This window comes from Mya arenaria, chromosome 11 (genome assembly GCF_026914265.1).
Source record: "Mya arenaria isolate MELC-2E11 chromosome 11, ASM2691426v1".
Lineage (NCBI taxonomy): Eukaryota > Metazoa > Mollusca > Bivalvia > Myida > Myidae > Mya > Mya arenaria.
This window is the reverse complement of record NC_069132.1, coordinates 29,359,848-29,384,388: the sequence shown is the minus strand read 5'-3', so window position 1 is coordinate 29,384,388 and position 24,541 is coordinate 29,359,848. Positions and strand designations below refer to the sequence as shown.

Sequence of the window (24,541 nt, the reverse complement as noted above, 5' to 3'; positions counted from 1 at the left end):
GACTGGCAAGGACTACTTAAGAATCTCCTTGGCAAATATCAGCAAGTCCACACGCAGCTAGGAGACTTAAAGGTTTGTTTTATAGCATAACATCACCTAATATATAATAACTGGTATATCAACTGGTCTTATCAGCTGCATATAGGTACTTAGGCCAAAAAAAAAATGTTTGTTTAGAGTAACCTTCCCAAAATTTCTAGGTAGGGTAGGTAGGGATTTTTTTTTTTTTTTTTCAAAATCTGTCATAAGTTCAGAGCGTTTTCTTGAACATGGCAGTTTTTCCTACATATTTATCATATTAACAATAATTCTGATTAAAATCTGCATTTATCCGCCCTTCATAACTCTCTATTCGCTAACGAATTTTTTTTTGCTCAGAAACGGAAAAAAATAGTTAGGGTTGGCGCATTTTTATAGGTAGGTCGGGTTACCCAAAACGAACATATTTTTTTTTTGGCCTTCTCAAGTAATGGCAATCTAATGACTTTATTTAAATATTTCTCTGTTCTAATATTTTACATTCTGCCTTCTCAGAAGCTTCTTTGAGTTTATAAAGCCAATATGATTATTCCCTGCCTATGAATATGTTGAATACAATTTCATTGGAAATTAAGATTGCTATGTGGGTACAAGGGTTTTGAAGGACAAGTTATTCCATTTTGGCATGTGGAATTTCCAGGCCCTCAAGCGTTCCTTGAATCTCTTTCCTACTCTTGGCTTTTTTTTAAAAGGCCTTCTATTGTAAACTTCTTGTTGTTAAAACCTCACATTATTCCTACATTTTGCTTTTAATTCTCATATATATTAGAATAGATTTTATCATTATTCATTAATTTTGTTCACAGATAACCTTGTGAGTCTGAAGTAGCACATATTAGTCGACATTGTGGACATTTTATTCCTTCTTTTTTATGGGTTACTGCTGGAGAACCTAAATTTCAAATTCAATGGCTGAAAGAAAACTGAATGCCAAAGTAATCATGTTGGGTATCGCATAATAGTGCCAATGAAGTATGAGCCCAGACCTTTAGAAATAAAACAACTTTACTTTTCGAGGGCTCAACGCAATAGTGTCTCGTAACTCCATTTTTTTCACAAAATGATGTTTTTGCATTTTTCACATGCTTTCACAGTTTTCCATCTGTCATAAAAATATTTTTGAAAAATATTGATTTTTAAGTACTTTAAATGAAAAGTTGTCCAAAAGTCGTATCTTAATTTGACTAATTTCATTTATGCAACACTGTCTTAACTTGAGTTACATAGTGTTGCTATGAAAACTATGCCAAGTTCGATTTTAAAAAATATGCAACACTAGTAACTCGATGAATTTCAGCAAAATGATGTCATAATAATGATGCCAAAGTCATACATGCCATATTTTCTGGAGACCATTCAGGGGGATTTGTTCAAAAGTCTGAAAATTCAGGGGGATTTTGGTAGTATTCAGGGGGATTTTTTAGCAGATCTAATTTGGCAAAATTATGAAGTATTTTAAGACGCAAGTACGAAAAAACAACAAATTGCCATAATTTTGAAAGGCTCCCGAGGGGATTATGTCCACAATTTAAGGGGATTTTGGTCACATACCAGGGGATTTTCATCATCGCCATGTAGCATTACGGGCATGACACACATGCCAATTCACCTTGTTTAATTACCCCTTTTTCCAGCACTTCATCTATATTTTTATAAGACACAACCATATTGCATAATAAAATCACTCACTTGCAAAATAGAATACTTCACAGAAAAATATGTTTCAGAGACAATTTAATGTGCTTACCTTCCTCTAAAATTGGATACAAAATCTGCAGCCTATGATCTTAATGATGACTTTCAGACTAATAGAGAGAATGGAATGAATTATCAATATTTTCCATTTCAATTCCCAAATAGTCAGAATTGTTTGCTTCTGATAAAAAGCAAATGCATAATTTATTAAGTTCATAAACATATCTTCTTTTGGCATTCATAAAAAAAATTAAAAAATATCACCATAATAAATAAATAAAAGTCATTTCATCCGAATTGTCTACTTTCAGTTTCTCTTCTGGAAGTTCTGTTATTTTCCGATATTTGCGATGAAGGTCAATGTCATGTATGTAAACATATTAGTGAGGCATAACAAAGAACAGCATTGTCTATTAGTTATTTTAATCCTTTTCTTTACTGAATAAATTACAGTCACCTTTAAATTAATTCTTTTGATGACAATGACACATGTTATGAAGAACGCTTTAATTTGTTACATCCTCTCTGATTGGATAAAAATTATAGTTTTAACCAATGAAAATCGACCTTTTATCTGACCAGTCTAATTGACATTTCTTACGCAAATTCTGTCAGTTTCAATCAAAACAATGCATGAAATGTGCCCTGCTGATTTATTAAGTGTCACCCAATAGGTGTTGTTAAAACACACCATCAGTTGATAATCCAATTAAGCTTCAGGACAGGAAGGGCATTATAACTGTAAACAGGCATATATAATTAAACCCTGTGATAAATTTGCGTAATTTTAAACACTTTTTAATTCCGGGGGATTTTCATCCCCCTCCGGGAGACCGGGGGATGGGTCGATATTCCGGGGGATTTTATCCCCCTCCGGGGGATATGGCATGTATGCAAAGTGCTGTGATTTCACATTTCTCAGAAAAGAAAACAACAACAGTAAACATATGCATGTACATGTTTAAAATTATGAAATCCAAAGAATTTTGAAGATTTATTTACGTCACATCTGAAGATAACAGTTTTTAAGTGTTTATATTTGTTTTTTAAATACTAATGAACTATTCCTTATCCTAGTTATGTATACTGTAAGTGCTTAAAGAAGTTAAATGATTACCTTAATATTTGATATAATAAGTTATTGCAGTAGCATCTTAAGTGAATGAAGTGGTAGCATTTTGATAAATAAATAAGTCCTACTAATACTTCTATACCATAGAAGATAAAATGGCTTGAATTTTTTAATGTGGTATTGAAAATCTAATATTTGTAGAAAAAAAAGACTTTTTAAAGGCAAAATATTGTGATTTGGATAGAATTTTTGCTCCCTGAAGTTGATAAGTCAAAATGGTTGGGAATTAAATAATGCTGATTCAAATACAGTTCTTGTTCTTTTTTGTAATCAATCTTTAGATTTCACATCATGCTCAGGGGAGGTGTTAATGGTTATGATGCTGATGTGGTTGGTGGCAATGATGTTAACAGGGGAGGTGTTAATGGTTATGATGCTGATGTGGTTGATGGCAATGATGTTGATGGGGGAGGTGTTAATGGTTATGATGCTGATGTGGTTGATGGCAATGATGTTGATGGGGGAGATGTTAATGGTTATGATGCTGATGTGGTTGATGGCAATGCTGTTGATGGGGGAGGTGTTAATGGTTATGATGCTGATGTGGTTGATGGCAATGCTGTTGATGGGGGAGGTGTTAATAGTTATGATGCTGATGTGGTTGGTTGGAATGCTGTTGATGGGGGAGATGTTAATAGTTATGATGCTGATGTGGTTGATGGCAATGCTGTTGATGGGGGAGATGTTAATAGTTATGATGCTGATGTGGTTGGTGGGAATGCTGTTGATGGGGTTGATGGCAATGATGATGATGGGGAAGGTGTAAATGGTTATTATACTGATGTGGTTGGTGGCAATGCTGTTGATGTGAGTCATGTTAATGATTATGATGTTGATTGGGGTGATGGCAATGATGCTGATGTTGATGATGGTGGTCTTTTTGAGGAAGATGATGATATACCGTTGATTTATCTTATTGACAAAGGGGAAATTTCATTAGCTAATGTAAGTCGAAGCCCAATTTAAAAGCCAACAAATGTACAGTGATTTTTTTTCATGAAATTTACCGCCGAATAACGGCTGTTTCCCCTCGCCGAAAATCGTCCAATTTTCCAAAAAAATAGTCATATTTTCCCAAAAAAAGGTAATCAATTCCCCCCAGAATTGAATAAAAAATACAAATATGAATTGCGCTTTTTGTTTTTATTTCGTAAAACAATGCATTTTAAACACAATGCGAACGCGCAACAATAGCAGGAACCGGTTTGATCCGGGATAAGGCCCGTGAAATACACCGTTTCTGATCATCATCACCGAGACCCAAGTAATTCATCTAATGACACTGATCAATTTGTTTACAATTTACGACGTTTTGACTTCAACTTTCCGGCAAATAATAACATATAATAAGTGATAGCATTACCTTATAGCAAAATGTAACATTCAACTTAAAAGTTTAATCATAAATATGTCACATAATAGCAAATACTACGTTAAAAGACTCAACAAAAGTGTTTTTTGTTACTTATGTATGATTTCAGTGTAACTTTGTTTATTGTGTTTTTTTAAGATCTTGCATTTAATTAACATATCACAAGACCAGAAAGCTGAAATTGCAATTTGTTTGGTGAGAAAGTGATAATGCTTAATAAGGATCATTTGGCACAAAAATAATGTTTTACATGTTTTGATGATAGTAACTGTCATTAAAGAGAGTTGAAACAGTTTTAATAGGTGTCTTTGTTACTGCATGGTTATTTTAAATGACCATTTTAATGTTCATTGTATTTTGTAAAGTCACAGTTGGTTTTGAAAATTTAAATAAAAATCACTGATGTAATAAACAGATTTATAAAGCTTGTGCATAAAGCAGATCATTCCAGATGTCCACCACCTCTTTTTCCTCTTACTCCTACATGACATTGCAGTGTCAAACATTCAGGATAGCCATAGCAAATAAGAAAACTTGATTGTTTTGTATTGATGCTTGAAACAGATGCATTCCACACATTGTAGTCTGAAAATAGTTTTTAAAAGTCATCCGAAAAAATTAGTTAATTTGTTTTTCTAGTTTTACTTGGTGTTATGCTGCTTTGGCTAAAACATATTTTCTGGCAATGACCTTCAGTGTTTTTGTATCAGTTGAGTGGAGTTCATAGGACAAGTGAACTTGTGTATATTAATAAGAATTTTCCCCTATGGAAACAAACCAAATATTTGAAAACAATGGTCAATATTGTCATTATTAGATTCCGTTGAAGGTCATTTTTTTCTGATATTTTCAAAAACATTTTTGCTGTTTTTTTAAATGAACTTTTATTGGACAGTCAGATAGAATTATCAAGAAATTTGCCAATTTGTGTCAGTTATATGAGAATGATTGTTATAAAGTAAAGCATATAAAATGAAAGTGTTTCAAAATTGAATGACAGTATTGAAAGCTTTGCAAAAATGATGTTAATTAGAGCTGTTTTTTTAATTTATGTTTAAATCAAGTACTGTATCTATTCTTTGTTAAAGCTTAAATATTGTTAAACAAAATCTTGTTGTGAAAATGAAATACTTGAGTGATTAGATGTACAAAAGTAATACAGTCATGATGTGTTATGTTCTGATTTATGCTTCATTGTTTTAAGGCTCATAGAGCCTGCCCTTTTCCCATTATTTAAGTGTAAAGTTAGACCTCTGTTCAACTCAAATAACGAGCATTTTCAAACATGATGCATTACGGGGTTGTAATAATTATAATATATATAAAAGTTGTCCATTAGCATTCAGTTATTAACCATATTTCTCATTGATAATGACAAAAATAAAAAGTGCTACAGTGTTGCATAAATGTATTTTCTCAAATTGAAATATTATCAGGTGGAAAACTGTTGTAAGTCAATTTACAACAGTGTTGCATAAATATATTCTTTGATGAAATCTATCTGTCTTTTGAGGTGGAAAACTGTAGTAAGTCAAATTTTCATCAAATTCATCTTTTGTGTTCAATGTTTGAATTTTTTGGTTTAAAACTAGCATACAGTACAGTATTGTTATGTTCAAATACTTCAAATATATCAAACACAAATAAATTAAGAAAGTTTTTTCCTTCTCCTAAACAATTTTGAAAAATGGAGTTACGACAGTATTGCGTTGAGCCCTCGTTTTGGTCTGTGGCATCTCGTGCACCTGGTTCTACCCTTATTTGCAACATTGTCGACTTGCCATCAAATCTGACTTTTTTAATTTAACTCCGTCATGCAGACATTTGTTCCTGTACTCTTTCAATGTTTGCTGGTCTTGTTCTGTGACAGTCTGAATTTTACATAGCACTGTGCTTGTTGCAATTTTTATCTACTACTGTTTTCAAATGAAGTTTGCATTTCAAGTTTTTGGAGCATTGAATGATTGTGGCTTTAAACAACTACCTAATCCATCAAGTGAATTTCAATCAAGTGCAACTTCTATAGGATTAGCATTCAAGAAATTGACTGCTGGCATACACGTTGACGTAATACCTGAAACTTAGTACTGAAAAGGCCTCCATACATTTATAGTTTGCGTGTGTTTCACATTAACAGATCAATTCAATTGTAGCTTTTACACTAGCTGGAAGTGACCCATACTTTGATGCAAAATAGTATTGGGATAGTGCTTTGTTTTCAGGCATTGTTGTTGTGTTGTTATGTTCTCTGTTGCTGTTTTTTCTAATGTTCAACTGTCAATTTTCCAGGGTGTCAAGCATGGATTGATGGCGTTGCAGAAAAGCATGGACAGGAAGATAGCCAGGACAAACAAAATGGACAAAGGTTCATTTAATTTTCAAACCCAACATTTTTTAAAAGTGGTTTCCCTGATGCTTCTGTTATATATCAGGAAAAGTTTCAAATTTCCCCAAAAGGCAAAATACTCAATTTAGACCAGGTTCATTTCATAATACATGAAATCCTTGGATAACTTTCAACAATTTCAATGAGAATACTGTAAATATCTCTGTATAGGACGCACCTTTTCCACCTTGAATTCATAAGAAAAAAAAACCTGCTTCTTATCTATGGTTATAACAGTGGTCGAAATTAACACAAGCCCGCAAGCCCTGCACTGGTAAAATGTCTTCCAGGCTTGCTCAAATTCTGAATTTTATATACCAGGGCTTGTTAACAAATTTGGTGCCAATCAATAGTATAAGAATTCGGGCTTGTTCATACAAAAGTCTTATTTCGATGACTGGGTTTTAGGCTTCTGAATTTTTTTTCAAAGTCAATTTCAGACGTGAAATGGATTGATGGGAAAAAAAGTAAAGTTATTATAAATATTTTTTCTGATAATTTATGATAAAAATATCTATAAAATCATTCTGTATTAGAATAATAAATAAACATGCATACTGTGAAGTAGCATTAAAGTTTTACTGTTATGGGGTTTACGCACTTAGCCATGTTTTTTAATACTTTGCTGACGGTGTCAACATGTTGATAAATAAAGAAACAATTACTTAACTTCATATTTAATATGGCATGGCTTACCATTACCATTTGCCATTTTTATACCCCCGACAAATGAAGTTTGAAGCGGGTATATTGGAGTCACCCTGTGGTCGGTTTGTCGGTCGGTCTGTTGCAATTTACCTTGTCCGGAGCATAACTTAAAAACTACTGGATGGAATTGGAACTTCATACAATGGTAGAGCATAATGAGAGGAAGTGCAGTGTACAATAACCATAACTCTATTCTTGCTTATTTCTGAGTTATTGCCCTTTGTTACTTTTTTTTGTCTGGTATATAACTTGAAAAGTACTGGATGGAATTCATTGAAACTTCATACATTGGTAAAGTACAATGAGAGAAAGTGCAATGTTCAAGAACCATAACTCTATTTTAGCTAATTACTGAGTTATTGCCCTTTATTTGTTTTTATTGCTGTCATTTTTTTTCCAGACATTAACTTGCAAACTACTAGATGGAATTTATTGAAACTTCATACAATGGTAAAGCACAATGAGAGGAAGTGTAGTGCACAAGAACCATAACTCTATTTTAGCTAATTACAGAGTTATGACCTTAATACTTATTTCTTGTCCCGAGCATAACTTGAAAATTATTGGATGGAATTTAATAAAGCTTTATACAGTGATAGATCATCATGAGAGGAAGTGCAGTGTACAGGAACCGCAATTCTATTTCAGCTAATTACAGAGTTACTGCCCTTTGTTACTTTTTCTTGTCCGGAGCATAACTTGAAAACTATTGGATGGAATTTAATAAAACTTCATACAGTGATAGATTATAATGAGAGGAAGTGCAGTGTACAGGAACTGCAATTCTATTTCAGCCAATTACAGAGTTATTGCCCTTTGTTACTTTTTCTTGTCCGGAGCATAACTTGAAAACTACAGGATGGTATGTAATAAAAGTTTATACAATGGTACAGCACAATGAGAAGGAGTTCAGTGAACATGAATCATTAAACTATTTTAGCAAATTACAGAGTTATTACCTTTTTCTGTATGTTTTTTGTCAAACTTTTGTCCGGACAATATCTTGAAAACTACTAAATGGAATTTCATAAAACTTCATACAATGATAAATCATAATGAGAGGAAGTGCAGTGTTCAGGAACCACAACTACATTTAAGCTAATCACAGAGTTATTGCCCTTTGTTACTTTTTCTTTTCCGGTGCAACACTTGAAAACCTCCGGAGGGAATGTAATAAAACTTCAAGAGCACCGATCAAATTTTCAATTAGATGACATGAAAAAGGTTAAGAAGGACTGGGAATGCCACAATGATTACTTAACTCATTTATATATGGTCAAAGGCAATCGTATATTCTGTGCTTTAGATCATCAAATATTTCAGTATTAACATCTCAGTATAAGCATCACTGATATTGTTTAAAGCCTTTTTTCTAACTTTTAAAAACATAATCAAAAAATGAAAAACTGACGATAGTCCATAAAATTAAGTTGTCATTTATAGGTTGGCTTTCCAAATAGTTGGCTGCAATTTCATATCAGGGCGGCGTTCGGGGGTATTAATCACCTTCAGTGATAGCTCTAGTTATGAATCATAATAAATTGGCACTGTAAACAAACATCGTGGCTTTCTGATTTGATAATTTTCACCTGGTTCGTCTATGGTTTTCGAGATTTAATTGTTATTTTTCTCAATTTTTTCCTATTTTTTGGCATGCGTCCTTTCTATGGGTTCGACCTATACATGGACATTTATGTTCGATGGAAATGTCTAGATTCAAATAATCATGTTGCTCTGCCCAAATATGTTATGATTGAACTTTATATTTCTAGCTCTTGTTGGATCACATATAAAGCAATCCAAGGTTTTGGCAGTTCATCAAAGAGGCATCCTGACATTGGCAAGAAATGTTATTCGGATTAAAAACACGATGACTTGGCTACATAACTTGCAGAAGAAATTACGAGGAGAACTGGATAAAGCTTTGGCAGGAGGAAACTTCAGAAAGGGTCAATTGAAAAATTTTGTTGCATCGAACATGAAGATATTGAATCAACAGAAGGCATACAGGCAGGTTTTCAAGGAAATACAAAACAGGCATCAACGAATACAGAATAGAATTAGGCAGCTGACTAACGAAGTCAGGCAGAATGTAAGTTGAGTAAACTAGGTTACTATAAGGAACATTATGACTTGCAAATCAGGTACTTTTTGGTAGGTGATTATTTTTCACTAAAACATTGCATGCATTTTTAGTTTTTGAAAAAAAATCATACCAGGGTTCGACACTAACGGTAGTCCGGTAGTCCGAGACTAGCAGTTAGAGGTTTATACGAGTAAATTAAAAAAATGGAGGAACTACGTTCTCCATTTTTATTAACTTACTCGTATAAACCTCTACAAATGAAAAATAAGAAACCATACTCACTGTTTACATCCATATTCCACTCATAGGCACTATAACAGAAGACGCGTTGGAGCATTTTCAACACATAACAAAATGTTATGGCCCCAGTGATTGCCCGCCGTGCTATAAATTAATATATAAATAGGTGAATTTTAAATGCCCCCATGTAATAGTAAATGTTTATTTTTTGTCTTCTGAACTATTAGAAAAGTCATCAGACCTGACTTACTAATTGTTTAGCCCTTTAGCCCATGTATACAAGTTTGGCCGACATGGTAGACCAAAATCAATGGTTTCTTTCTTAGTGTTCAGCATGAAATGTTGCACAAATGCCTTTTTATATGCCAGTGTGCATGCTTCAGCTTCTAAATAACTCATTAATAAACCAATTAATATATTTTTCAATTTTTAATCTGCTCCATAGATTTTGGGTTTTGTCAGATTAAATGTGAATCTGTCTGATGGCTGTATCTGTCATTGGTTGTATCTTGACCATGCATTATAGGATTTCAAAAAACTTGCAACGACGGTTCACCATGATAAAGCGGCATATTTCGCACAAGACCCAGGTTTTTACCTCAATGGTCAAGGTAAGCGGTCAAAGGTTGAAATGGTCCTTGTCTGGACTGTATCTTGACCATGTATTATAGGATTTTCAAAAAAAGCCATGAAGGTTCACCATGATGAGGTGGCGCTTCGTGCACAAGACCTAGTTCTGTACCTGAAAGGTCAAGGTTAGAGGTCAAAGGTTGAAATGATCCCTGTCAAGACTGTATCTTGACCTCATATAGGATTTAAAAAAAAAAAATTGCCATGAAGGTTGAACTTGATTATGAGGTGATGTACCCCACACAAGACCCATGTCTATACCTTAAAGATTTTAGGGTCGCCCTTAGAGTTTAAATGTCAAAATGAGTACTGTTGATAGGTCTAGTCTGGACTGAACCTCATCAAGGCGGTTTCCTTACTATGTATCATAGGATTTTAAGAAAACCTTCCATAGAGGTTCACCATGTTGATGCGTAGCTTTGCAGGTCCATGTATTGTTTAACACCATGTTATTCTGTGTTGCGATTACATGGAACAGCATAATGTCTGTCAAAGGCTCTTTCAATGGGTTGGACATGTCCCCATATGGAGTCTTAAGTTTTGTATTAAAGATGAAGGATTACCGTTGGCTTAGTTTGTGTCTTTTAATCTAAGTATTAATTAAAAAATAAAATTGTTTTCATTTATATAAAACACTTTTGCAGGTATAATGTAAGAACAAAAAGGTTTTATTAAAGGTGAAATAAAAGCATTGATTTTTGTTTCATATTTTTCATAAAATCTAGAAAACCTTGTATTTATGCATTTGTCATCTGGAATAATATCATAACATTTGTTAATATGTTGTTGTTTTTCTGAAAAGGGTGGAGTAAGAGCCGCTCAGCGGGTAAAGAGACTCATTCATGGCATGGTCAAGTTGACTCAGAAGGGGAACAACATGAATTACCGTATACACAATGCGTGGAAACACCTCCATTGGGTGCGGAACAAAGGCAGGGTCAATTATAGATTAATAATAAGGCTGAGGAGGAGGCTGAATGCTCAAAGGGTGAAATTGAGACAGCTGGCTGCACTTCGAGAGGTAATCAAAGAGTTTATTTCAGAATAATCTTCACTGTATGTTCGAGCTATTCCATTTAAACATATAACCCCCGCGGGGAAGGCACTTTTGAATTATGCCACCCCCCTACAGAAGCAAATTTAACCATGTTGGGTTCAAATTAGTGAAAAAAGACACCCACCTTTATACTATTTCAATAATTGCCTTCCCCGGGGCGCGTGGGGGGGGGGGGTATAATTTTATGAAACTTAGTAATTGGTTGGAAGACAATCAAGAGATGGTTGTGGTTGCTTATTGGCAACCAATAATGTGTAAATGTCTTTCTGTTTCAAGGGTAATTCTATGTCAGATTTTTAATGAGAGAATTGCTCCCATTTGTCTAAAATTTGTGAGAGAATTTTTATTTCAGTGAGATTTTTATAACACATGGATAACGCAGTGATAAAACAATGCATAGCAGTAACTTGTTTCATGAATATCAATATATTAACAAATTTACAATATATAGGTATATACCATATCATATCATGTATAGGACGCTAGCATATATAGGACGCAGGCAAAAAATAGTTGAAAAAAAACGGGTAAAAACCCTTAATATATAAGATAGGACGCAGCGGAAAAATGTCAAAATCGGAGCCGAAAAATCAAGGTTGGTAAAGTATAACATATATTGAAGTAAAAAAAGAAAAAAATGTATATAAGGCATATTTTGATAACTGTCTTGTGTATTTCGATAATTATCGTCGTATTTCGGTAATTTAGCATTTCGGTAATTTAGTGTACACAACAATGATATAAGTCTTGACATTTTGAGAACATTATAAGACTTATACAGATGCTGTAATAGTCCCGACACGCCTTCTGACTGACAGTCAACCGTTGCAATAGTTCCGACATGCGTTCTGAATGACAGTCAACCGTTGCAACCCTTGCAAAACTGTGTATTGTCAAAACTGATGATTGTTTTGATAAGGCTCGTCGCTGCGCGGAATAAAGCATGTCAGGCATAATTAATGCGTGTCGGTAATTAGCCTTGCCAGCTGAAGGCACGACGGGTAAAGTGCGAACAAACAACCATACAGTATTACCATCGCAATAGTTCGTTCTATTGATGTTTTTTAATGACAGACAGCGGGTGTTTTTCACACCTTTGCACATTTGAAAAGATTTAATAGTGACAATAATGCTACTTTTCGTTATGCACATTCCTTTATTATTTTTTTTAAAACAGTAACATACAACAAAATGTTTTGTAAAATATCGAAACATTAAAATCATGAACAACGATTATTTGATATTTACCTCCTTTCCTGATTTTCCGTTGCCGTTATAACTCAATCCAGTTAAATGCTGACTCACATCGAGTTTTTGCGAGTAGCGTCCCTTTTGTAAAAAAGTAAACACTCATATTTGTTTTCAATTTATTTCTCAATAAATCATTTTAAAGTAAACATTCAATATATTTCTGCGTGTGTTAACTTGCGTGATTTTACCTTTGTCAGTTGTTCTCTTCGGTGACGCAGTACAGATACTTACTATTACTGCGTTCTTCCCCGGTCCGATATTTTCGACCTGAAATGGACTTGGAAAAAAACAGATGAAATTCTAATAGCATAGAAAGGACGCAGGCACTTTTTAAGACGAGAATTGGTAGTAAAAAAAGTGCGTCCTATGCATGATATAATACGGTAGATGTAATATATACACTTGTTTGACTAGAAGGAAACACTTGTTAACAGTTCAGATAGCATGAACATTCATACTCATTATACTTGAGTTGAGCAAAAAATAGGGTTTAGCCATTTTTGCTGAAAGGTGCATTGACTTTTTTCGGGAGATGAAGGCTTTCCATTGTTGTTTTCCATCTGAACCTGGTATTTTATTTTGGTCCAGAGGCTTTTTTCAAGAAATGCAACAACGTTTTCTGATTAGACATTTTGACGCTTTCGATATTGTAGACGCATTTAAAATGCAGTGGTAACCCGCGTAAACAAAATTATTCAAGGGCCCCAAAAACGCTTGAAAACAAGACTTAGTGCGTGGACGATATCGATTAAAACATTCGATAAGACAAATGAATTCAATGTATGGGGAGGCAATTTGTGAGTAATTCAATAAATATAAACAAGAAGCTATCTGTGACTACGATGCTTTATTATGTAAAACAACAGTAACGCGCGGTTATCCACATGATTTAATTATAATTTCCAGAAAGAAAAAGCAAATAGTTGCTCCTTTGTCCGTCAGTTTGGACTCAGTGGTTGAAATTAACACAAGCCCGCAAGCCCTGCACTGGTAAAAAGTTTTTAGGGCTTGCTCAAATTCTAAATATTATACAGCCCTCCTAGGCTTGTTAAAAAATTTGATGCCAAGCAATAGTATAAAAAATTGAGCTTGTTCATCCAAAAGTCTTACTCAATGACTGCAGACTTACTAACATCAATGATTTATTTCCTTTTTATGCCCCAACAAAAATGGAGGGGGGAGGGGCCTTGTCTGTCCGTGACACCTTTTGCCTGTAAGTGTTATGCTAACTTGTGTTGCTCTAAACTCTTAAACTATTTCACCTAAAGTCATGAAACCATGGTGGAATGTTAGTTAGGTGATGAAGTTTTGCACCTCGGGTTTCGTTTCCCCCTGCAATTAATAAAACCAGAGTTATGGCCGTTGCATAAGCAAAAATTGGCATTTTTGGATTTGTTGAACTTGTGTTGCTCAACCTCGATCCGTAGAATAACTAAAACAAATCTTAAATATTTAAAGTTTCTCCTAACAGCTTATGATAAATTTCATGTTTCCTGAAAAAAAATGGCCCCACTCAAATATTTTTATTAATCATTTTCATATGAAAAAAAAAATACACAAGAAAAAAAGAGTAAATGCTAAAAATCATAAGAGAGGATAGGAAAGGTACAATAACACAAGTTTTTCATCATTCATGCATGATTTTCAGGCCCTCAGAAGAGCATCCCCTCAACGCCTTACGGGGATAATGACGCATCTTGGCAGAATCGATGGTTTTAACAAGCAAATTGGCAGCCAGATGTCATCGACCCAGAAACAACTGTCGGGACTGGTGCGGCAACTGACTCATGTGAAGTCATTCATGAATGTTCTGAACAATAAACTGACCAATGGCAAGATGACGACAGACTCCATCATAAAAGATATGACCATTCTGATTAAATCTAGGGTATGGACATTTTAAAAATCTATACAAGCGTATTATTAAAATCATCTAACACCTGGTAGTTTAGATAGAAAATAACTAGAAAAAAAACTGAATAAAATGTTTTTAACTCAGGAATTTTCGTTTAGAAAACCTCATTTCAAGCTTGCTATTCTTAAAGATTGGGAACCTTTAAAATAACTTGGGACTCCCCTGGCAATTGTCAACCATGAAATTCCATTTAGGACATCTAGTTCAGGGATATAACTTAGCACTCGCCCACTCGCCAATGGTGACCTATTTCCAACCTGGGCGACTGAAATTCAATAGAAGTTCGCCCGAGTGGCGAGTCTTATTTTTTCATAGGGGTCCGAATAATATGCTCCCGGTGGGCGAGAAATACCTATTGCAAAACGGTACAGGGCGCCAGGATATAGGATAATTGCGATAGCCAATTATGCATCAGAAAAATCCAATATGGCCGCGTCCATGTAGACTTATAAGGAAATTTCTTGACAGGGTTACGAAGCTTGCAAGGCCGAATAACATGAGCATTTTGAAGAATATGAAAAAAAACGGCCAGTGCTTAAAAACTCCCTTAAATGGGCGAACTACCGCCCATGGCCGTCCAATACTGATCATGGTTTGGTTCGTTTTGAGTATGTCTGCCGTTTTTGCAAAAAAAAATTGTCATTACTGTAAGTTATATACACTTGACGTATCAAAACATGAAACTAGTGATACACACAAAAAGTCCCTTGATATTCCAAAAGGTAAAGAAAAGTGTTTTGAAAATTGTGAGTCGGCAAACATTTTGAAAACCTTAATAAAGCGCAGCCTATGACAAATTATTTGTAATGGTTCCCTTGTAATAAACAATGGGTGAGTCAGTGATTTTGATTGGATATAAATAAAATGTGTAAACAAATTTGCAATGTTATGATTTATGTTAATGTTTATTCTCTCTCTTCTATTTACCATCATCCTTTAATGACAAATATAAAAAATATATCACAGTTACCTGATATTTGAACTGAAGAATTCTCTGATTCTAGGTTGCTGTATTATAATTCTCAGACCAAGAGATCAACCTAGGGACTGAATCGCTCAAATAAGATAGCTCGACTGGCCAAAACTGCTGTCCAAATACCAGGAATGTGCATGTGACTGATAGAGCTTTATTGCAATTTTGTTTTTTCTTTAGGGTAAGAATCAACCTAATATTGCAGCGCTAAATCCAATGGCCATGCAGGCATTGTTCAACATCTTCAAAATGCAGAAAATACTGGCCAGCAAGCTACAACGGACTCGAGGTGGCCTCCAACATCTGTCAAGAAGGCTAGCTCGGCAACATTCAATCACACGGAGAGTTAACGGTGGACTGGTGGCATTTCGACGGTCTTTGGAAAGGAGAATACAAAGGACAATTTCTGTCATACTGAGGAACAGGGTAAATGCATTTTATGAATATTAAAAAAGATTTATTGTTAAATATTTACACCTCATCTATCATTCCTTAAATGAACTGCCTTTTGGCAACTTTGATTATCATCTGATGAACGCAACATCTTCGGATATGTTCGGATCGTGAGTCATCGAATAACAAAATGGATGTATCTTCTAAATTATTTATCTTGTTATTGTTTGTATTGTGTCAGCAGCCTCTAAAAACTTTAATCAACATGTTTGAGAGTGATATGTTAAATGTATTGTTGTTATTTGTGTTTCAATTTTACGTTTAAAAAGTTATTTGAAGTGATTGACTTTTTCCCGCATTATTGTGAAGTCATTTGATAAACTGTTTCCGGTTACAAAGGGTCATACTATTTAAAGAATGGGTGAGAAAGAATTACTGTAAAAAAATAAAAATGAAATAAAGTATTTTTTAACAATGTTGAATGAAATAATAAACTATTGGTGTAAATATAAGTAATGAATTGCATAATTGATGTCATTTTATCGGGGATATAAACGCATTTGGGCTGGTTAAAGTATGCGTGGAGTCCTACACGCTTAACCAGCCCAATTGCGTTCATACCCTGATAATGACATCAATTCCGCAATTCATTCCTTAAATAACTTCATTAAACTATTTCATCTTCTTAGGCTTGTTTTCTAGTCAACAATATTGTCTTTAAAGACATTGAAGGTAAACATGTATGCGATGCTTTTATGTGAATTTGGGATGCCTCAGGTGACCCAATATTATTTTTTGCGCTAATTTTAGGGCCAAATATCGGCCTATTCAGCCCTTTTCCTAGTCAAAAAGCCTGCATTCCCCCCCCCCCCCCCCCCCAAAAAAAATGCCAGTTTTTCTTTAAATAAAACTTTTTCCCCCCTTTTTCCTGAAGTTCTTTTTACTTAGAATTCAAACCTGTTAAGTTTATAATTTTGCATTTCATTGAACAATTATTGCCATATTCAATGGAGTATGGTATTCAGTAAACAACAGCAGTTTCACAGCCTCAAAGGAAATTTATCTATGTGTGTTTTAAGTTTTCAATGTTTTGTACTCAAATGTTTAGTTATAAATAATGAATAATGAGATTTTGAGTGCAAAAATTAACTTCAAATACACGGACACACAATTAACAACCAATTTAAACATGTTGTCGTGAGTAATTTTTTTAATTCAAAAATGCATTTCTCAGTCTTCATATTAATCTTACCGGTAAATGTTATAAGAAGATAAAAAAAAGTCAGACAAGCTTGTCAATTGCTGTCTTGCATGTTGTAGAAATAGTCCGTTTTAAGGCATAAAATATCAGTTAAGCAGATAATTAAACCTTTTATAAATAAAATGACCGTGTGGCACAGGCAGTAAAATTATTTTGAAAAAAAATCACTGGATGTTTTTCCTTAGACACCATCTTACCAACTCCCATTTGATTTGAAAAATCCTTTTATTAACACCATATACAGCAGTTCAGTTAACAGGAACACCACCTGCCTCCCCCTCCAACCCCCCCCCCCCCCCCACACACACACACACCCTGACAAAAGAGGTTAGCAGAAACAACCAACCCCACTCAAACCTGACCAGCACCCTTCCCCAACCCCTGGCAACACAAGTAAACTGGACCCCCATATATGTGATAGAAAGTTAGATGAAAGTGCAGTACCTGACGGATTTCAACAGGCACTTGCTATATGAGGAAGAATTCACTGTCCAGCTATTTAGTTAGATCAAAAATGGCATGGTGTCCACATATTTAGTTTTTGTGTCGCCTGAAAAGACGACATATAGGGGTTACTTTTGTCGGCGGCGGTGGCGGCGGCGGCGTCCGCGTCCCATTTTCACTTGTCCGGGGTATATCTCCTAAACTATTAGTGGTATCAACTTGAAATTTCATATGTAGATAGATCTAATTGAGGGCAAGTGCAGTGCACAAGAACTGTTACTCTTGCTTCCATATTTTTAGAGTTATTGCCCTTTGTTATTTTTCATGCTTAAAGTTTTGTCCGGGGCATATCTTGTAGAATATAAGAGTTATCAACTTGAAACTTCATATGTAGATAGATCTCATGGAGGGCAAGTGCAGTGCACAATAACAGTAACTCTTGCTTTCTTAGTTTTAAAGTTATTGCCCTTTGTTAATTTTCATGCTTAAAGTTTTGTCCGGGGCATATCTTGAAGAATATTAGAGGTATCAACTTGAAACTTCATAGCTAGATAGATCTCATTGAGGGCAAGTGCAGTGCACAAGAACCGTTACTCTTGCTGCCATATTTTTAGAGTTATTGCCCTTTGTTAATTTTCTTGCTTACGTTTTGTCCGTGGCATATCTCGTAAACTATAGGAGGTATCAACCTGAAACTTATTCCGTAGGTATATCTGATTGAGGGAAAGTGCAGTGCACAAAAAACATAACTCTTGCATTTATATGTTTAGAGTTATTGCCCTTTGTTAATTTTCATGCTTAAAGTTTTGTCCGGGGCATATCTTGAAGAATATAGGAGGTATCAACTTGAAACTTCATAGATAGATAGATCTCATTGAGGGAAAGTGCAGTGCACAAGAACCGTAACTCTTGCTGCCATATTTTTAGAGTTATTGCCCTTTGTTAGTTTTGTCCGGGGCATATCTTGAAGAATATAAGAGGTATCAACTTGAAACTTCATAGCTAGATAGATCTCATTGAGGGCAAGTGCAGTGCACAAGAACCGTTACTCTTGCTGCCATATTTTTAGAGTTATTGCCCTTTGTTTATTTTCTTGCTTAGGTTTTGTCCGTGGCATATCTCGTAAACTATCAAATGGCACCTACACTTGAAAGTTAAATGGCAACATCATTGTCTATAAATGAATAAAATGCCAATCTAACAGCTATAATGTAGACAGTAAATAATTCTTCAGGCGACACTTCCGACTCGCGGAGTTCTAGTTTATGAAGAGTTGATTAAATTCTTTAATATGTAACTGCATTTGTCTTTGTCCCTTCTTCAATACCTCCTAAGATAAAGTAAAGCACTTCACACACAAAAAAATTATGAGCCTTCAATTTATTTCAAAATTTGGTGATGTAACGAAGACATTCCACTATAAATGGAACCATTTTTTGTTGTAAACATTTGCTTTGTTATAATTTGTAATGTTGTGTCACATAAATAGTTTTTTTTTTAAATGCAGAAAAAGAAAGCAAACCATGCTGAGTTTTCAAGCATACAATTGGCTTAAGAACTTTTACATCCTGATGTAACTGGACACGCTAATGAATGGTGTCGGTGTTTTCTGTTGCACGTATCCTAGTAAAAAGAGCAGTGTGACAACAGGCATTTTTTAAGAAATTCACTTTCATTAGTCCATAGTCAGGGATGTGATTTGTCCGCGGATCTAATGGCCCCAGCCCCCCCCCCCCCCCCCCCGCCATTTTTGTGTCGCCTGAAAAGACGACATATAGGGGTTACTTTTGTCGGCGGTGGCGGCGTCCGCGTCCCATTTTCGCTTGTCCGGGGTATATCTCCTAAACTATTAGTGGTATCAACTTGAAATTTCATATGTAGATAGATCTAATTGAGGGCAAGTGCAGTGCACAAAACCCGTAACTCTTGCATCTATATGTTTAGAGTTATTGCCCTTTGTTAATTTTCATGCTTAAAGTTTTGTCCGGGGCATATCTTGTAGAATATAAGAGTTATCAACTTGAAACTTCATATGTAGATAGATCTCATGGAGGGCAAGTGCAGTGCACAATAACAGTAACTCTTGCTTTCTTAGTTTTAAAGTTATTGCCCTTTGTTAATTTTCATGCTTAAAGTTTTGTCCGGGGCATATCTTGAAGAATATTAGAGGTATCAACTTGAAACTTCATAGCTAGATAGATCTCATTGAGGGCAAGTGCAGTGCACAATAACAGTAACTCTTGCTTTCTTAGTTTTAAAGTTATTGCCCTTTGTTAATTTTCTTGCTTACGTTTTGTCCGGGGCATATCTCGTAAACTATAGGAGGTATCAACCTGAAATTTATTCTGTAGGTATATCTGATTGAGGGAAAGTGCAGTGCACAATAACAGTAACTCTTGCATCTATATGTTTAGAGTTATTGCCCTTTGTTAATTTTCATGCTTAAAGTTTTGTCCGGGGCATATCTTAAAGAATATAAGAGGTATCAACTTGAAAATTCATAGCTAGATAGATCTCATTGAGGGCAAGTGCATTGCACAAGAACCGTAACTCTTGCTGCCATATTTTTAGAGTTATTGCCCTTTGTTAATTTTCATGCTTAGGTTTTGTCCGTGGCATATCTCGTAAACTATAGAAGGTATCAACCTGAAACTTATTCCGTAGGTATATCTGATTGAGGGAAAGTGCAGTGCACAAAAACCATAACTCTTGCATCTATATGTTTAGAGTTATTGCCCTTTGTTAATTTTCAAGCTTAAATTTTGTCCGGGGCATTTCTCGACTAAAAGAGTTATCAACTTGAAACTTTATAGATAGATAGATCTTATTGAAGGGGATCGCAGTTGACTTCAGTATTTATTGTGCTCATTTTTGCTTATAAAACCAATTGCTTGTTCCTGGCTTAACGTTGTTACCTTCAGTTCAAATGCCACCTACACTTGAAAGTTAAATGGCAACATCATTGTCTATAAATGAATAAAATGCCAATCTAACAGCTATAATGTCGACAGTAAATAATTCGTCAGGCGACACATCCGACTCGCGGAGTTCTAGTTTTTTTAGCTGATTTAAAATGTTTATATAGGTTGTAAGTGTTGATATTCCAGTTTGCTTCAAATTTGAAGTCAGAAGAACCTTCAAAAGAGCTTCTAAATAGCCAGTTTTCCTTATACAGCAGTGTGCTTTTGACCCCAGAGTACCCCCAAGAACCCATGGTTTCAGCCCTACAGCTGCCAGGTCAATCATATCCCTGATAGTCCAATTATCTCTGTTTTTTTATAAGGAAGACTAAATTTTGAACTCTGGGTATCTGATCAATGACATCTGCACTAATGTTCTTATCCTTTGTTGTTCAAATCCAAACATAGCAGCTAGAAGCAATTTTTTTAATGTTTTTTATCCCTTCTCTTGGTTTTCTTTATCTGTTCAATGCCAAGAGTCTTTACTTTCAGCTGGGTCAGTGTCTCTGGCTTTCAGGCCTGGAAATCTTATCTTCAGCTCTGCAATTGCATCTTTATAATTATGTTCATCTTAGACACTCTCAGTAGTCAGTAGAACTGTATAATAAAAGACAAGAGCTGTCAGTAGACAGCGCGCTCGACTATTCTCAGTGATTGGTACGCAAACTTTAGCGTAATTCTAAGTCGAAAAAGAAAAAGTGGCATAATTCTGTCAAAATGCTTGATACAGTGACCTCCTCCAGTGTACAGGTATGGGGCATGATTGTGAACAAGTGTGCGAAGTTTCAAAGCCAGATCTATGTCAATGGACTTTGAAAATATTTGAGGTGGTACGCAAACTTTAACGTAAATTTTAAGTCAAAAAGGGGCATAATTCTGTCAAAATGCTTGATACAGTGACCTCCTCCTGTGTACAGGTTGGGAGTTGGTGAACAAGCGTGGAAAGTTTCAAAGCCAGATGTCAATGGTCTTTGAAAATATTTGAGGTGGTACGCAAACTTTAACGTAAATTTTAAGTCGAAAAAGGGGCATCATTTTGTCAAAATGCTTGATAGATTTACCTCCTCCTGTGTGCAGGTTGGGGGCATGATGGTGAACAAGCGGCAAAGTTTCAAAGCCAGATGTCAATGGAATTTGAAAATATTTGAGGTGGTACGCAAACTTAATCGTAAATTCTAAGTAGAAAAAGGGGCATCATTTTGTCAAAATGCTTGATAGAGTTACCTCCTCCTGTGTACAGGTTGGGGGCATGATGGTGAACAAGTGTATAAAGTTTCAAGGCCATAATTTATGTCAATGGAGTTCGAAAATATTCGAGGTGGTACGCAAACTTTAACCTAAGTGGTTATGCCAACGCCGACGCTCGGGTGACTAGGATAGCTCTCCTTATTCTTCGAATAGTCGAGCTAAAAATAAAATAAATCATAAGCATAGTATCTTGTTAAACTGTTATTATGTTATGGCAAAGTTAACCTTTTTGCAAGAAACTAGAAATATGTGTGCTAAAATTCAAATGAACTTTTTGAATGTATTTTCAACAACATATCAAGACTTGAATATAGATATTAATGCAAACACTTAGAGATCCTGTACGAAAAGAGTCGCCTGGTTAAGACACGTAAACCAGGCGTAAACCAGGCGGAATCAGAGCAGGAAACCAGCTGGTTTTTCACCAAAAATCAGTTGGTTTTGGATAGAAAACCAGGTGGAAACCTGGCGTAATACGGCGAATTATGCAAATGAGCTGGTCTTTAAAACCAGGCGTAAATTTGATGAAATCAGGCGTAAAAATAAATCCAGGCGTAAAATAAAACCAGGCGTAAAAATATTTCCAGGCGTAAAAATGAAACCAGGCGTAAAAAAATCCAGGCGTAAAAAGCTAGGTTAAAACATATTATCCATGTAAGGTCTACTTATACATACAAACAGAACGATGTAAAATGTTAAATCATAAAGCAATGAATTTTATTGATTTAATACTTGAATGTATAAATTTTTCACAGTAACTGATTTGAGCATAATGCATTTCCTGTGCAGTATCATATATCTATTATAAGTGTTCAGGTACATGTTATTTATTACTATCATGATTCTTGAAAATAAGACCTGTTACCAATATAAACACAGGCTTATGTTACTATCACCAGGAGAATGTTTATATTTCACTTTCTCCACAGTCACTGAATCCCGCCTGTGAATGGTGATGCTCATATGATTTTCAGCTTGGTCCTTGTTTTCTGTCTAGTAGGTCATTCAGCATTGCTTTTGTAACAGTCATCTGTAAATATCAGATCACTTTTTATTTCACTGCAATGAAACATTGATCAAATGTTGTAGTCAACAAAAAGGCAATGGTTTTACATATCTATAAGAAATATATGTTGTTACATGCAACCCATTGCAGTATTATTAGAAGAATATACTTTTTATAAACTTTTCTAAAACTGTAACCCTTCATACATTGATTCCCCTATTATGCACAAATGTCTTATTGCCATGGTATATTATAAGCTAATTACATAAATAAGGAATATTATTGTTATAAAAAAATTCATAGTTCTACTTCATGACTACATGGGTTTATATTCATAAAAAGAATAAAGTTGGAAAGTTAAAATTAAATGTAATAGCAGATAATACAGCAACCCACCATGTGGTTGAGCAGGGACGCAACCATTATTTTCTTTAGCTTTCCCACTTTCCCCATCCTATCTTGTTTGGTAACAGGATTCTCATCTTTGCCACAGACACAACATTGGCCATCTATAGTATTAAAATAATGACATAATGCACATACATACATACATACACACCCACATAATCATCAATGATAACTTATGGGGGCTCAATTATAAAGAAGAGTATATATGAAGTTTATTGCAGCTTAATTATACTAACTTTCAAGTATTAGAACTTGTGCATATATTCATATAATTACACACACTGTATTACAATCATGAGGCTTCAAAGCATCCCAGTGATCCAATTTGTGTTAATGGAGGTTCACTGTCCTCACTGAGCAATTATTAAACTCAAAATGTTTAAATGCTGTCAGATAAAGAACTGCAAGAATATGATACTTAATCACTTACCATATTTATTTATGTTCTTTTTACTGTGGAATTTTATAAAAGAAATATGTTGAATCTGTTCTTACCTTTTTAAATGATTAGGGAAAAGGTTGATCCACACAAAATGAGCTTCAGAAACCGCCATGTTTACATATGATTCTTCTCCATACATTTGAATTTCCTACGCAGATGAATGTTAACCTGATGCTGATTGGCTTAGATAAAACTCTCCAAGAAGCTTTCTGCCTTACCTTTGATTGAACTGATAAGCCCAGGGTGTGATACAACTGGACTCATAGAGAGAGAAATTTTGAGAACATTTAGCAGTATTAAACTTTTTATCAAAATAAATCATGAGTCAAATAAAAAAGAGTTAGAAATTTGAATTTTACTATAAAATAATTAGTTTTAAATAGCAATTCTAAGGCAAGTTGCTTATATACTGGAGATAAGTATTTTTCAATTATTTTCCAGTTTCATCTATAATATCCTCTACAAAAAGTCAATTTTATTATCAATTTCTAACTGTATTCCTGTTAAAAAGATATAGAGTTAAAACAAAAAATATTTAAAGCACAGCTTATTTTTGCACACTCCTTTTTAAGCTTTGGCAACAGAAAAATGTCAAAGTATTATATTTAATGCCTAGTATGGAACCAAAAATATTCCATGTCGCAATTTACGCCTTTTGCTTATTGCGAAAATGTCTAAGTCCAACTTTACGCCTGGTTTCGAAAAGTTACGCCTGGTTTGAATTTACGTGTCTTCATATCGGGATATTTTACGCCTGGTTTTGGGTTCGTTTTACGTGTCCTGCTCCTTTAGACATGTAAAGCACACGTAATACAGAAAACCAGTTGGTTTCCGCCTGGTTTCCGTGTCCCAACCAGCTGGTTTACGCCTGATTTTTTCGTACGGGATATTAGTA

The 24,541-nt window shown here is 34.8% G+C and overlaps 1 long non-coding RNA gene across 1 annotated transcript; it reads right to left on the bottom strand.

Moving 5' to 3' along the window:
- Nucleotides 1-22,581: 22,581 nt before the first annotated feature.
- On the bottom strand, nucleotides 22,582-23,775 carry LOC128207760 (uncharacterized). Its single transcript, XR_008256760.1, has 3 exons — nucleotides 23,700-23,775; nucleotides 23,193-23,305; nucleotides 22,582-22,820 (listed from the first exon to the last, which is right to left on the bottom strand). It is a non-coding gene; the product is annotated as an uncharacterized LOC128207760 (long non-coding RNA).
- Nucleotides 23,776-24,541: the final 766 nt, after the last annotated feature.